Genomic DNA, 16,543 nt, shown 5'->3' on the forward strand with positions numbered 1-16,543 from the left:
CACTCATGCAAATGCCATTTGCTGTCAAAGCTCCCTACACAATCCTAACCACCTCCCTATATGACAAATCAGGGAAAAAATAAAGTAGGTTTATGTACATTAAAGTAGTCAATGTTGAGTTTTGCTTTCACACAGTACATAAACAGCAGTCTCCTGGGTAAAAGTCTGGGTGTTTTTCGACCCGTCCATCGCCCACAACCTCATTCATCAGCTGACTTGACTTCCTCCTTTGTTTCTGTCGAAATTACTATGTCCACTAGAGGTTGCCGGCACACAAAAAAATTAAATATGTGTCGTAATTAGCTGCTTTTACCAACAAAGACAGCAGTTTTTCTGGTGAGGATGGACTGACTAAGATCTAACTTCATGTATGTGTTTGAGTACATGGATGAATGCTTGTTCCTTACTGTAAAATAACTTTAACTGTAAAGGCTTAATCTTAATTCTCTCTCTCTTTGACTTTATTATTATGTTGCTTTAAAAAAATACTAACTATTTACAAGTAAGGTAAGACACATTTAAGATGTTCACTCTAAGAGAGAAAAAGAGATTTCTTTGGGTATCAAGACCTTGTTTGGCACGATGAAACACGCATGCAGTAAACACTCAGCACTATGGGAAAAACACCAGCCATTAACAATTCAGGCTGCTTAACTTGTACATCAACAGTCTAGTCAGCCAGCCAGCCAAGCAGTCAGTGTCAGGGATGAGACAAGGCCATAATCCAATTCTGGTTTTTACACGGCGTCATGCCTTTACCTTTGACAGCATGATTGATGTGTATGTAAATGTATTTTGAGGTGGGCTGTGAGCAGCTAGTTAAAGCAGACATTTAGAGCGGCCCTGTCAAAGATGAATGGGGGGAAGCACAGAGAGGAGAAGAAGAAGGAGGCAGGAGAAGAAATCCAAAATAAAGACAACTATCGATCCATGAATGAAGATGGACACTGGAGGAGCCCTAGACAAGACGTTATGTACCTCTTGAGCGTCACTCTGAATTCATAGGGAGGCAGTTTGACAGCTCCACAATGGCATACTACGGGGAGTCTCTATCGGACACACACCCAGCAGGAAAAGGTTAGTGCCTTTTCAAGTGGCCTCACTATTGTCCTATCCTACCCCTGCTCCTCCTTCTCCCATCGCCATTCCTTAAGTCAATAGACAAAAAGCACTGAACGTCGAGGTCAGGACACTAAATAGATCGCAGATTTCTCTTAAGACACTGCAAAGAGTGTGCGTGTCTCCATGTACACATGTGTGTTACATCAGCCGCATGCGTGCTTTCTCTTTCCATGCTCTCACATGTCCCTGTGAGACTGTCATGTGGGCACTAAAGTTTAACAACTTCAGGGGAACAATAGGTGACAGGGACCTCAAATCTACCCGCCCGTTTCCACAGTAACCAAGAGAGGAGGAGTAAAAAAAGGAAGGAGGGAGGGAAGAGGAAATAAATCTCCATCACTCATGCACACATCCATTGCTATTTGAAGCCATCAGTCACTCGAGTCAAGTCTTTCCCTTGGAACTGAGCATGCAGGCACTAGCCTGTGTGAATGGGCGCCAGTAATCTGTCTGGATGTTGTCGATCTGTTATCCTAAGCAGTGGGGTGAATGCACCCATTTTCAATGCTTCATGATGGACAATTGAGTTGAAGTAAACTTCAAATGATCAGGCAGAAATACTATATATTTTTTGAGTAATCAAACAAAAGTGTGATCCCTGCCGCTGCTAACTTTGAAGCAGATAGAAGAGGGGAACTTAGACACTGATTTAATTAGATCACATTAGATGAAATCTGATTAGATGAAACTGAAATTGGGCCATCACAGCAGCAGTGACAGGATACAGAATAAAGGGATATAACCACCGAGAAGAAGTTGTATAAATGTAGTCAAACTGACAAAGTGCTAATATATGAATAAAAAAGTGCAAAAACGTTATACATGCAGACGACACTCAGCTTTAGATAACACCACTGGGAATTATTACAGGGATTAAGCCAATGCCTTTAGCAAGATTTGCATTTCAGCTTAATCAATAGTATTTCCAATATCTGTTGAAATGAACCATTTCAGGTCTTCTTTCACCTGCATGGCTGCATATCTGCATGTCAGACTGCCATTCCACCGAGACAACAAGCCGTATAAGTGTTGCTAACTCATTAAAGTGCACGCAAGGAGGAATTGTTTTCGTTAGAGAGATGGCTCCTTTCAAATTCTGTCTCCCGCAAAAGGAATCGAAGAGGCAAAACTTGAAAAGAGAAGGCACACATATATGACACGACTCAAAGGAATGAGACTGCTGTTGATTTTCTTCCTCCCTCACTATCAATAGGAACTCCTGCATGGAAATGGAGAAATGGATTGACGGGAAACAGAATACTCATTTCCTGCAAAATGTTTCCACAGCCATCAGATGGCATCAAACAATGAGGCACACGGAGACGGAGGAGAGGATACAAGAGAGAGAAATCGTGCTACAGAAAACGAGACCCCCGCATACCTCCTCCATGCCCCCTTGTGCCCTATGGACCCTGCACCCTGCTCTGCTGCGACTCTGATGAAAAGCAGGCCGCAATCCCTTTCAATTTGGCAAGTGTGCCCCAGTCCTGTTAAAGGCAATCGACTGGCTGAACAGAGGCACTATATCACAATATGCAGGTGCAGACGAGCCAGGCAGAGGAGAGAGGAGAGACATGGCGCCTTAGGAGAGAGAAAGGGACTCTGGCATCCATCTCTTGCACACTTAGGCTGACGTTCAACCATGGGGGAGAAACACACACTCGCAGACACACGCGCACACACGCGCAAGGCTGGGGCCGGGCAGCCATGAGAGAGCAAGAAAACGAGAGGTGAGAGAGAATAGAAAAGTGGAGGAAAAATGGGACCCGTCACTTCCTTCATTTTTTTTCTCTTCTCACTTCAGGTAAGAAAAAAAAAAAGAAGAAGACAGAATAAAAAGAAAAAATATATTTTGTGGAACTGGGATGTGGTGCAGTGAAGAAAAAAAATAATCTCTGGAATGAGAGCAAGGTGTTTGTTTTTGTGGTGGGTAAATGCCTGTGTAGGCGTGGGAGAGGCCAGTGGCTTGGCTGGAGCTGTTTGTTATCGGGGGTCTCCAGGTCCCCCAGGCGTGCTGAGCTGCTGGCCCGAATCAGAGGGGCTGAGCCTGGGGTAGGGTGAAGAGTCAGAGCCCATGCCCGAGGATGGGTGAGAAGGCCAATAGACTGGAGAGAGCAACACAGACCTGAAGAGGTTTATACAAAAAACATGGAAGATCTGATTTATCTCACAGACATGTCTTGCCATTTCCTTCCTAGGGTCTAATTAAGCATCTCGTGCCCAAGTGCTCAAACCAAGCCATGTAGCCAACATACTGTAATAGACCGCATATAAATCTCAACTCTACAAGTCACCATAGAGGACATCAATGAGTGTTGTACATTGAGATCGAGGATGTCTGATGCACACTTGGCATGTAAGAGTATAAAGCCTTCATACCCTCTCAACCTCTCAAGTGGAAAACTGAGGAAATGGAAGCTGCAAGCACACAGTACACGCTCAGGTCAAGGATTGGATGTCATGTGACATCTCATCTGTTTCATTGAGAATGTGCATCACCTGCGGTTGTTGAGTGGTGAGCTCTATAACTGTAGGCGAGGATAAAACTGCAGTCTGTAATCACACTGTTTAACCATGACCTGTCAGTCATCCGTGGCTCTCGGCTCCAGCTTATCGCCAACATATTGGATTGGATCAATCCTCTGTATCTAGGATTCAAAAGTAATCTATACCCTGCAGAAATATCAACCAACACACTGTACATGCAAATCTTTAGGGCTGTAATCAACCAAAGAAATCCTTGGTCGACCGAAGCCGTGAAATTTTGGATGGACAGACGGACGGACACTAATCTTGGTAGTCCTGGTAGCCTTCTGCTTAATTCATGAAAAATAAACATGGAGACTAGTAGTCTATTTGCTTTAGATTAAATCGTTTTTGACCCTATTATTTTGCACTGAAATTAATTAATTAAAGTTAATTAGTTAATAAACCAATCGAGTCTGGCTCTGACAGCATTTTGCATCACGTGCATCTGCGCAATATCATAACCCATGATTTACGAAAGTATACTATGTCAACTAGTGACATCAGCACAAGAACTGTTGAGGAATATTTAGACAGTTGTTTTTGTCATGTTATAATAATTTACAGACACTATAATTTTGCTCTGTGCGTGTCCTCGCACAGAGCAAGACTGAACGTAGGAGCTTAGCTCCGTGGCTGAGACACAAACTATTAACCTAAAACTTTTACCCTTAAACACAAAAGGCAAGTCCACTTTAAGAAAAATAATACTTCATATACTTCAAATGGACGGAGCAACCTAATGCAGACAAGTCAGCTTACCGTTTTTAGGTGATATGCTATGTTTGTAGCCGAGCTGTGATATACAAACTGTTGCTTGCAAACTTTGCACTCAACTTTTTTTCCATTTTAATAAAATGCTGCCACACTGCTGATGTCTTTGACATGGTAGAATAGGAATGACTGCAAATGAAACGCTTAAAAATAAATAAATATTTAACAAACCACCTGACCGAGGCCTTCTGGAGGTTGGGCTAATCCAAAATAGTGAAAACAAGGGGGGTGTTCTGAAGATACACTGTTACCTGTGAAACAGGGGTGCTCTGAAAACACCCCCATTAGCACTTGGTACTTTCCTCCTGATTCAGTCAAATGCCATATGCAGGACACAGCATTGGGATGGAGAGGACGTGCTGCGTGTTTACGCACTGCCATAGCAGCATGTAATTAACACGCCAAAAATCGACCAATCAGAATTTTGGTCGAGCCGGAACGTATCGACCAATAAATAGACCAGTCGACTAGGAGATTACAGCCCTACAAATCTTTGTCTCTTTCTGGTCCTTCGAACTTCAGGGAAGATAATATTTTATAAGGCAGTGTTATGTCATGTATTTTCAACCTGACTGTCGAAATAATTTCCACATTTATTAATGGTAAACTTGATTTCACTTGACCACTCTCCCTCTCAGTTTTGAGATAAATACAGACTGCCTGACGATAAAAGACCAGATGTTACTGAAGCAAGAGATACACTGAAACACTGAAAATTCAGTTTCAACATATTTTCTGACAAATTACTTGTGAGGCTACCGACCTGCTGAAGCTTCATACTAGGCAGGTTTCTATCCGAATGGCGTGCAATGTGAAAAGGAAAATGCATATTACTGCACATTTCCCTACACTACCATTATACAAATATTAGTGATTGGTTCATCCTGATAAACAGCTGACTTACCGAAGACAGCTGACTTCTTACGCTATTGCAGAAGATGATGTTGTGATAAAAACCGTCAGTCAAGCCTCAAATCTTTGGTAAACAATGAAGAAAACATTATGGAAAATATGACATTTATGTTTGTTTTTGGTGTATTACACTCTGGCATATTACAGGGTTACAGTCTCCTCATCAGTTGATCAGTTGTTATATTTGCTTCAGGGAAGTTTAAGTCTTTTTTCCCATGTTTCCACTCAGGTTCCTTCATGCACAAACTGAAAATGTTCTTAAAAACAGGTCAATGGAAACAGGTATTGATTAAGATGTACTTCGCATCTTTGCACCTAACAAGGGCTGTTACTTAAAAAGTGACCCTTCTAATGTACCTAAGGGCATGCCATCCTTTAATGCTGGGTTAAGGGACAGACAAAACCATGCATATGCACGCACCCAAATACAAATATATGTACGCACCTGAAGTAAACAGGCCAAACTTTATTCCTTACAAGTAACTTTTGACAAGTTCTCCTCCACATCCTGGAGTTGTATTCAGACGTGCTAGAAGGGAGTGTTGGAGAGCAGTCATGTAGAAAGAGAATGCTGTTACTGGAGTTATTAACAGGCTCCTGTGTTTCCCTCCTCTCAGCTGAGCTATTCAGAGCATAGCGTCCTCATCTGCCACAAACACATGCCGACAGACAGACACAGCAGACGGACACACCGTGCAGCTCCTCTACGCGCTGCGCAGTAATATGTTTTTTGCCCATTTACAACAAATTAAGTTTCCCTCAAAGTGAATTTCAAGCTTGGCTGCCTTTGGAGGCCGAGCAACTCTCTTTTCATTAATTTTCATTCTTTTCCCCCCAAACAAATGATCTACTGTACAGCACTCTCTGCGTTACTCTCCTCTCTCTGTCTTTACTTTCTCTTGTTTTCTCCCCTCTTTGCCTTCTTTTTCCTGCTTGCTGGTAAATTTGGGCCGGGCAATGGAAAGCAATTACACTGTCAGAAAGGTGTATTCTGATTTATTAAAAGCATTGAATGCTATCTGTTTTGTTCCCTCTTTGTGTCCCCCTGGGGAACTGCGTCCTGATACCCAAATGAGACAGAGTGAGTGCTCCCTGCTCAGTGCTCCATCCTGAGCGTCATCTAGGAAGCCGGCAGAGTAAATATCCATTTGCAGAGGACGCCAGAAAGACGGCTGTAACGCAGCTGCGAGGATGGGAATAGATTTGCCTCTTAAGCCCAAGAGGTGGGGGACACGAAAAAGACGAAGAGAGGCGGAAAGAGGTAGAGATGTCTCTGCTGACTGCGACATAGGCTCAGTCTGAAATGACATTCTTCTTCATCCTTAATTTTATAAACCAGGTCCTCAACTACCATCCATCGAACTCAAGCTCAGAGCACTGACGGCCCTTTCAGAGAACTTTTTATGAGCTTAATTCCTAATCATTGAAACACCGGCGAGGCAAGAGGAGAAGAGGGACAGAGGGGGGCAGAAATAAGACACAGAGCACTAAGCCATTATGTGTGAATGGGTTCCAATTTCCAAAATAAATATTATCTCTGTCTGAGTAACCCGAAATCTGCTTGCTTTTGTGCCAACATTATAATAAGGATCAACAAGGGGTCAGCGCTGAGTGAACATCACATCATCAATTTCAGAGGGCTTCACCTGGGATACTTTAATCTATTTATCTACCATATTTTCTCCAAACAAAGTTGACCTGCACTGTGTAAAACTGTTAAGTCAAACACACCATGAGCACATACGTGTAGAGGGCTTTAGCAACCGTGCCAAATGCACTCCCCACCACCACCTCTCCCTCATTACCACGTTCTTGATCGCTAGAGAGACAGGAGAGATGCAGGGGTGGGAATGCGTAATAAAGCATCTAGTATCCTTGGGGAACCATTGGTTGGAGATAAGAGACCATACAGAAGTATAATGTAAGGACATACATCACAAACCTACTTATCTTCTGCTCCCTCTGGACCAGCATTCTCAGTCAACGGTCTTGGGCCGAAAGACAGTCATGGCCAAACCATTTATTTTTTTTCTTTTTAGATTCCTGGGCTAGACAACAGACACTTCCACCCAATGAGGGTCACTCACTAATGAAGCAACATATTGTTGCCAAGAAACCTGCAATGATATAACGGTGACCTTTCTGTCTTTGAGGAATTTCCTCTTTCATTGTGACGCTGAGGTGCTGTAGGCAGTGATTAACATATTACCAGACGATAAAGAGTCTAGCTCTTTCATCCAGATACCTGTTTTAGCTGCTGCCAGGGAAAATACAAAACTTCCTGAGACCGACAGAGAACAATTTAAGACAAATGCAAAAAACAAAACAAAGAAACCCCCCCAAAAACAACAGGGAAACAAAATGGCAAAGAGGTAATGCAAGGACCCATGAAGTTAACAACAAACAGAAGGCAAACACAAAGGGAAAACCCCATCAGAACTTAGCTGTGGAAGTGAAAAAAATATGGAGTGAAAATTAAATTTCCGCCTGCTGATATAGCTGCATTCCTTATGTTGCCTTGTCTTTTTCTTTTGCATTTTCCTTTTTAAAATAACTTTCTTACCCCCCTCCCCCGTTTGATGTTGAGGCCACAGCTAATGCATTCATGAACAGTCTGCCACTAAAGGCGGGAAAAAAAAGAAAAGAAAAAAAACCCCTCTGTTATCTCGAGCTGTTTACCTCTCAGCTTGGGGAAAAGCAGTTTACTTACTTGAGTGGTGCCAGCTTGCTTGACTGGTGAAGTGCTTGTGACTGTCTTCAGCATGTGCTAACAAAGCTACAAAACTATCTATGTCTTCTGGGATGTATAGCTAACATTTTTAATCGTCTGCCTGGCCCCATCTGTCTCCTTCATATGGGTAGTAAAGACACTGACACTGTAGGGAAGATGCTATTTTTGCTTCGGTATAACCAGCAAATTCTCTTCTTCCACTACTGTAACGCAAAGTGGATGCTCACATCTCTTATATGGTTTCACTTTGCAGTATCACCTCATTCACATGATAAAGTGCTGATTGGCCATTCAGGTGTTGGCCTTTGAAAGAGGCAGTCAGTAGTTAGAGGGCTCTCTTCATCACAAACCAATCACACAGACATTTACTGAACAGCTCCAGTGTCAAGAACTGAGCTCTCAGAGTCCGCTTTGGGAGAAAGTTGGCATTAATTAGTTAATTAAAACTGGCAGTGCGTCACAATGGATGCTCTCACATGACTCGATGATAAGGCATGATGTGGAAAAACCCTGCCTGAGAAGATATGAATAGTGTCACAACACTGAAAACACACTGTGATAGGATTGTGCTGTTCGCAATGTCTCAGACAGCTCAATCATTATTCATATTCATGTTATTCCTAAAAGTTAACTCATTCATTCGGTGTGCAAAATACATGCAGATATTTCTTGTCCAAGAGTCCAAAACTATAATTGAGCTTTCTGTATTTCCAACATTTGAAACTTTGTGAAAAAATACATATTTTAAAATGTCTTCCATTATCTTCTAACAAAAAAATCTCATTGTAATTGAAAAACTCCAAGTTTCAAACCTAAATTGATTCCTACCTGACAAAAAGCCTGTTGTCAGTTGTACTTTTTCTAATGGAATAAAATATGCACTACAAAGAGAGCTCTTAACAGTGCTGATTCTGATGGCTTTGGAAAAAAGCAGTATGATAACCACCAGCCTGATCCAGTTTGCACATGCATTTGTTTAGAAAGCGAGTGAAAGAAAGACACAGCATATTCTTAACAACAATTACCTTTTTTCAGGGTTAGGGTAATGTATCCATTTGTGGCCATGTAACAGTAATAACTGTTATATCCCAATGGTGAAACACAGCATTTTGTTTTAGTGCCGTACCATAGGGCTGGGCGATTAATCGAATTTTGATTGCGATTGCGATTTTGGCTTCTCGCGATCATGAAAACACTGTAATCGAAGAAAAACGATTAATGTGCCGCCGCGCGTCGTGTATGCACAATACTGCGCTGTAAAAGCACAGTGAACGCACCTGTGTCGCCTGCAGCTGCAGCAGTGAGTGTGTGGATCAATTGAGGAACGAGCGATTGACAACATGTCAGAAAAGCAGCCTGAGCCTTTAGTTGAAAAGAAAGGTAGGACAACTTCGGTCATTTGGAGACATTTTGGCTTCAAATCGTCGTATGTGGAGCAGAAGGAGATTGTTTGCAAAGTTTGTCACACCGTCGTGTCTGCACCCCAGGGTAACACGCCCCCCTATATTTAACCATGAAGTGGTCTGTGACAAAGTACTGAAGGTGCAAAAGACCCAAAAAAATGCAAGAGCGTCAACTCTAGCCACAGCCACCGCCACCGCAACACAGACCTCAATTGACGACACTCTTTACAATGCCGCTCCATATCCCACTGGCTCCCGGCGACAGCGAGAGATAGCGGAGGCTGTGACATTCATGCTAGCTAAGGACATGTGCCCTATCAGTACAGTTAGCAACCCAGGCTTCAAGACACTGGTCAACACTTTGGACAAGCCGTACGTGTTGCCATCACGCAAACATACAAATATTATTATCATTTACTGTTTTACTTGTTACTAATCTATCTGGTTGTTTTTCTAAAAGTTATATTTAAAGTTGAGTTTTGGTGGCTCAATAAATACTTTTTTTGAAATCAGTGAATAATCGTGTTTATTAATCGTGATTTCAATATCAATCAAAATAATCGTGATTATTATTTTTAGCATAATCGCCCAGCCCTACCGTACCATACCACCAGAGATGACTGTATTTTTTTGTAGGCTAACGCAGAAGTTGGCATTGCCCTGGTTTCTTTTGACAAACAGCTAAACCATGTTTCAATTACGTTAGATCAATACAGAAAATATGCTGTGTGTCAAACATAAGTCTATTATACTTAAACTTTACATTCAGCAAGATACACTTCAGAGATGAACACTGCTCTTATGATTTGCAATCGGCAGGGGTAAGGAAGCTAACGTTAGGCTATAAACGAGCTACATCACGGTCACTTGACTTATATGTCACCACCTCTAAAGCTCCCTACTACACTATACTATAAATTCATCATCTACAAGTTTGAAGATTTGGGTAAGAATAATTTCAGCTAGAGTTGATTGTAAAGATGGATTACTGACTAGAGGAGTCCGTGTCTGCGGAGCAATTTCTAATGTCCCTGACTTGTGAGCAAATGCCTTTTAAAGACAAATGAATCAATTTTAAATTCACACGTTGGGTATTGATTGATGTGTTATGTCACAGGACAAACGTGAAAATATCTTATATCCTATCTTAAAACCTATTCAGAAAAAAACACTGACTTCGTGACAATGGAACTGGAAGTGGAAGCACTGCTAGGACTCATTCCTGCAACACTCTACAGAGCAGGGTCTTTATACAGGCTGTCAATTAGTTCTCAGAACAGCAAAAAAAATACTACTAAAAAAAATGAATAAGTCGGAATCTGATCTCTGTGACGGTTATCAAGAATAGCTTTCATAACTTTATAGAAATAGCCAATCTTGTAAGTGATGGTCTTGTTTTCTTCTGCAGCTCACACAGAAGCATCGGTATAAAATTGAGACTGTTTCATTACCAGTTAAAAGTTCCTCGCAGAACGCTTACATGAGAGGCGAAATGTGCCTAACCCATTCATTGTATGTTTCCTGTGTTTTCTGTGTCTCCATCAGTTTGCCTAGCCAGCTCCTCCAGTATGGCTGCTGACCTTCTCCTCTCTCCACGGCTGGAGTGGCTATTGATTGGATCTTGGCACACAGTGTACAAACACAGAGATAAGGAGAGAGAGAGGCAGCCAGGCAGATATAGCTGCAGTGCCCACTCCACTCCCCTCCTCTTGCTCCAGACGCAAAAAAAAAAAGACCCTGTTCCTCGAGACTCCACTCCCACTGAGCAGACACCCAGACATGGTACCTGAACACTGATAGCAGACAGGATTAGGTCTAAAATTCAATCACAACAGTCTAAGTAATGTTAAGTCACTGCAGCTGACAGTGACCGCTGCCTCTCTTCAGCACAGTACAAGTGATCTATCAAAATCTGGCTTTGATTTGCGAGATTTCAAAAGGAAAAAAAAAAAGAAAAAGAGTGGATGTGACATCCCTGTTCTGTAATTCTGAGATCAATAGTTTTTTTTTTTCCTGATGTGTGTATGTGAACAAAATCACAGAATAATATCGAGCACAGATTTAGGCCTCTTAAGTAGCATGCAGTTTAGGTCTCAGACAACTTTAAAGTCGGTGGCCTGTCCACTCCCCTACCCTGAGGTCTCTCATTTACACTTTCCTTCCATCTGGTCTACAGGCAGAGGCTGTGCTGTGTCAGAGGTGACTAATAGTGTCATAGCCCTACCCTCCACAACGGGGCCAGCAGAAGGAAAATTCAAACTGCTGCCACTGCAACTCCGGGCAGACACTGCCAACTAGTGAGAAAAAAGGAAAAATGCTTTGTCAACAGGCAAGGTGCGCAAATAAGGTTTTTTCAATTCCAGATGGCCGGTGGGAAACTTGAGGAGCATACAGAAATGAAGAAATAGTTTGAAAGAAGGAAGCAGTAGGCATCTTTTCAAAAAGGCTTGTTAGTACTGTTGCAGGTCAAACGCATGTTGTCTCTTTCTCTGTGTCTCTGTGGACATGGATGCCTCAGGGGGAGAAAGAGAGAGGGGTTTGCTTAGATACTGTCAGGATGGTCTACAAAGGGAAATGTTCAGATGGACAGAGACCAGAGGAACAGACGTTTGTTGAACCTGCCATGAACCTAGCAGAGCAGGAATCCAACCCCTTCGCCTCCGGGGAATAAGAGAAATTCTCCTGGTATTTGTCTTTGTGGGAGATTTATGCATGTGTGTGTGTGTTTTAAGGACCTGTGTTTTTTAGTCATTGTAGGTAATCACCGTCAGCTAATAAGTAGTCAGCCATTGCGGAGGACAGGACACCATTTGCCCCAGTCACAATCTTAAGGAAATGGTAGAAAAACTGGAATTGTCGTAGCAACTCTACAATGCAAAATAACCCATTGATGGAGGAGGCGAAGAAGCCTACTATGAACTACGGGAGCCCGTAAGGAGCGGCGGCGGAGCAAGTTAAATAAAACATCGATTTTCATTTTTTTAAATCGTCCTAAAACAAAAACTCGAATTAAACAATTTTGCTGATTTATCGCCCAGCCCTATTTACATGTCTAGCCACTGCTCCCAGCCAGTCAATAACAACTGTTGAATGTAACAAGTAAATCTTTAAAATCTGTATTAAACTGTTAGCCAATGTAAAGAGTGACTAACAAAATTGTTATTTGTTAGTTAGTTTGAAGTCTGTGAATTGTTTTCTGATTTATGTCAGTACAGCCGGCAGTGGCGTGCGCAGACTTTTTGAAGGGCAGGGGCGAAAAGAAGGGCACTTCAGCGCGCGTTTTGGCTCCCAAGAGGGCGCTTTAGCGCGCGTTTTGGCTCCCAAGAGGGCAGTTTATCATGTTTTAACCAGCCAAGGGGGCAGTTTAGTGTGTTTTGCCAACCAAGAGGGCACTTTGGCATGCTTTTTTGGCTCTCAGGAGGGCACTTTAACACGCGTTTTGGCTCTCAGGAGGGCACTTTAGCACGCGTTTTGGCTCTCAGGAGGGCACTTTAGAGCGCATTTCTCAACAATTGGGCCATGAGGGGGGGCGACGTGAGGAACTGAAAGCATGTACGATGGATTTAGTGTCTCTAAAGCTCAGAAATGAAAAGATTTTGTCAGTATATCTTGACAAAAACAAGACTGGAAGACCTTGCTAATATGCATTTCAAAATTAAGGTTGGACTCACACAACACACCGGTAAGCTCTTACAGAAAAGTTAGTACTGATTAAAAAAAGGACCTAGTTAGGACTGTGATTGTGTTTGTAGATTGTCAGGGCCATTGATGAGCATCTCACTTTTACCAGAATTTAGACAGTTTTTAGACAGTTTTTAGACAGTCTTTTATGGTGGATTTAAGGCTGTGCTGGGACCAATCGGGATATTCCATCTGCTCTACCAATAGCCACTTCTTTCTTGTTTCTCTTTCTAGATGATCAGCAGTGAAAATCTTGGGGAGTTACCAGCTACTGTGAGATGTAGAAATGAAAGTAAAATGTCCCAAACAGGTGAATCACTGTCTTATTGTAAAGCCTAAATTGGCGGTTTGAGTGAGAGTAAAAGATTTGAGAATTGAGAAGCTGATCTGAAAGTGTTATACCAATCTTCCTGGCTTTCCCTTTTCATTCATTCCGGAACTTCTACATCTCTCTCTCTGTGTCTGTCCCTCTTTCCTTCCGTCTCAATTAAAGTCTTCTCGGAAGCTCAAGTGAACTCAATCTGGTTCAGTGTTATTTACCATTCATTTTAATTCACTCTGCTTTGGCGCATCTTGGTTTGAGTGAGAAAGTAAAAAAACTACCTGACTTATAAATCAGTAAACACTACCTCATTCATAAAGATGAAGAGGGCTGGAGGTAAAAAATTAAAACGGGCTGACCTTTTTTACAGTATCTGAGTCTGCCAGGGCAGGCTGGATGGCGGAGATTTTGTTCAGGGGGAATATAGTGTAGAAAACAAATTAGTCAGCAAGATAGAAGAATGCCACTGCAAATGGCCCTTGCTCTTATTTCCATCCTTATGAGATAACTGTACCCATTAGAAGGTTAAAGCTATTGTGGTGTCTCTGCAAAGACTCTGCCTCGGAAAAACGGCAGCAATCTGTCTTTAAACTTTGATGCAGCCAGAAAGCTCTCCTCATCCCTTCTCATCCCTTCGCCTCTGACCTGTGTGTGTATGTGTGTGGAGTTGCATATGTGCATGAGATAGAGAGACGGGGGGGGCGACAGAGAAAGAGATATAAGAGGGTGGGGCTGGGCTGTCTGCCACCCAGGCCCAGAGAACATAAAGAGAAAAATACGGCCATAAAACCTCTCTATGACTATGAATACTAATACTGACTCCGTGAGCCAAACCAAGCAAGTCTGTCCTCTCTCTGTTCCCCTTTGTCTCACTCAGACAAATGATGTGGCTTAAAAATGAAGCACGAAGTATACTGTGTTGCACAGGCAGAATTGTAAAGCTTTCATATTTACACTATGACACAAAACACGGTAGTAGTACAGATGGACAGAGAAGATTAGTGACATACTCTTAACTTCCTGGCCTTCGAACCATATGTCCATTTTATACTTTTTTAATGCTGTGATGTTCTTCACCGTGATGGTTATTCATCTGGCTGTCTAGCTACAAGAGGTTGTATAGTTATAAGAATTAACAACAGACTGCTAGCACTGGTATACTGTAAATGAATGCGTTCAGATCTCAAAACACTCTAAACAATCCTTTAGATTTCAGATAGACACATAAACTGAACCAAAAGTACAAATTGTGACAATATGGCCAAATGAAACCTGCAACAGCCACAGTTTTTTTTCTTTTGATTTATTGATTGCTGTTCAGATGTTCTGCAAATATTACAAAACATGATTAAAGAATAACGTACCAACCCGAGCTTTTGGTATTTTAATTATCTTCCAGAAGGGTGATTTCACTTTTGCCACAGCACAAGGACAGAACAAGTACAGAAAAAATAGCAAAGCTCAAAGAAGATAAAGATTAAGAGCAACAATAAAAATAAGAATAGAACCTTGCAGAAACTATCAAAGAGCAATTATACTTTTTCTGAGCTATTGTCATGCATCGATACACCAACGTGCTTCATTATATTTGTGTTGATGAATGAATGATGAATCTGTATATATGTAAGGGATAATGCCTGACGAAGTGTCCATAATCAGGAATTAATGGACGACGCGGAGGCCTGTAACACACAAGCTGCAGAAAGTACACCTCCCCTCTAAACATACTGATACGTGAATAATCTCACATCCCGTTCGCTGTTCAACTCTCTACTTCAGGCTGCAGCCATAGTAACGTTACACACAGCCGATCATTTGTTCGTGAAAATCTTGATATTGATTTGGGGACAATGACATGACTGGTTAGCTAGCTAGTCTTGTTGTTAAACATACTGTCAAATTATATTTACTGCTTGTCAACCGTACGCAGTGTTATTGACTTTGAATCTTGCTAGCATAGCGTTAGCTTTCTGACTCATCGCTGAGCGGGCTAGAATATCTCCCGTTGCCAAGTCGCATCTATGGTCTGTCCTATTTACTGAAGGAGTGAACAACGTCTCCGTTGCATAAGAACCTTACCGGGGGGGTAATGATTGTTCCAGATATTAGTCAAACCCTCAGGCATTACCAGGGAAACTTTGTTATGGCTTGTGAAAAACTTTATATTTTGATTGTAAAACACATGAAAATATAAATTAATGGTCTTAATTTCTTTTCTTTGGCAAGTGACCATGGTATAAGAGGGATAATGCCCTTCGAGGTGTCCATAATCAGGATTTAAAGGCCTCTGCGTTGTCCTTTAATTCCTGATTATGGAGACCTCGTCGGGCATTATCCCTTACGTAAAATGTGGCAATGTATGTGCAAGTGCACCTAACAATTCAGTGAAATATTAGATATTATTATTATTATTATCAACAACACACATTTTGTCATATCAGTTGTATCAAACCTCATTTTAATTATTCATGGTCACCTTTTTTTTTACCGATCACTCTTGAGCTGTGTTCAGTAACTGCTAATGCAACTAAACATTCCCTGCTCTGCCCGACATGAACAGCGTTCAGCTGGTGAACCACACGATGGCTTTAAATCCTCCCAGCCTTGTTGGCTGAATTGAAAACAAATAACTGAGTTGTTCTACTTCTGTTGTAAATCCACTTTTGCTGAGTAGCTGGTCATGTAATTTCCAGCAGAAGTTTGGGGACCCTGAAGTAAAATGCACTTGCCTTTACAACCTGGTGAATCCTTTCCCTTACTTTTAAATATTGAATTTGCACTGAAGCTGCTTTTAAAATAAAACCACAATTAGAATCTAAAATACTTACACTAATATTGTTATTATTACTGTAGGTCACCAGATCCTTTATTTATCGAGGTATTACTACGGTCAGCCGTTTCATGCCATGGTTTCTACATTTTCTGTATTTTATGGTCAGGTCTTACAACTACCTGTACTTTCATGGCGCCCCCCTTGCAGGGAGCTTTTCTCTGACAAATGTTGGAGGACAGAAGAAAAAGTCATAATCTCTCAAGCATTTCTAATGAGTTTTTCTCCTACAATTATTTGAT

The 16,543-nt window shown here is 41.7% G+C and overlaps 1 protein-coding gene across 2 annotated transcripts in view; it reads right to left on the reverse strand.

Moving 5' to 3' along the window:
* Nucleotides 1–16,543, reverse strand: part of agbl4 (AGBL carboxypeptidase 4) — a 294,869-nt gene that overhangs the window by 118,031 nt on the left and 160,295 nt on the right. The gene's annotated exons all lie outside the window — the stretch shown is intronic.

The sequence above is a fragment of the Sparus aurata genome, chromosome 11, assembly GCF_900880675.1.
Source record: "Sparus aurata chromosome 11, fSpaAur1.1, whole genome shotgun sequence".
Taxonomy (NCBI): Eukaryota; Metazoa; Chordata; class Actinopteri; order Spariformes; family Sparidae; genus Sparus; species Sparus aurata.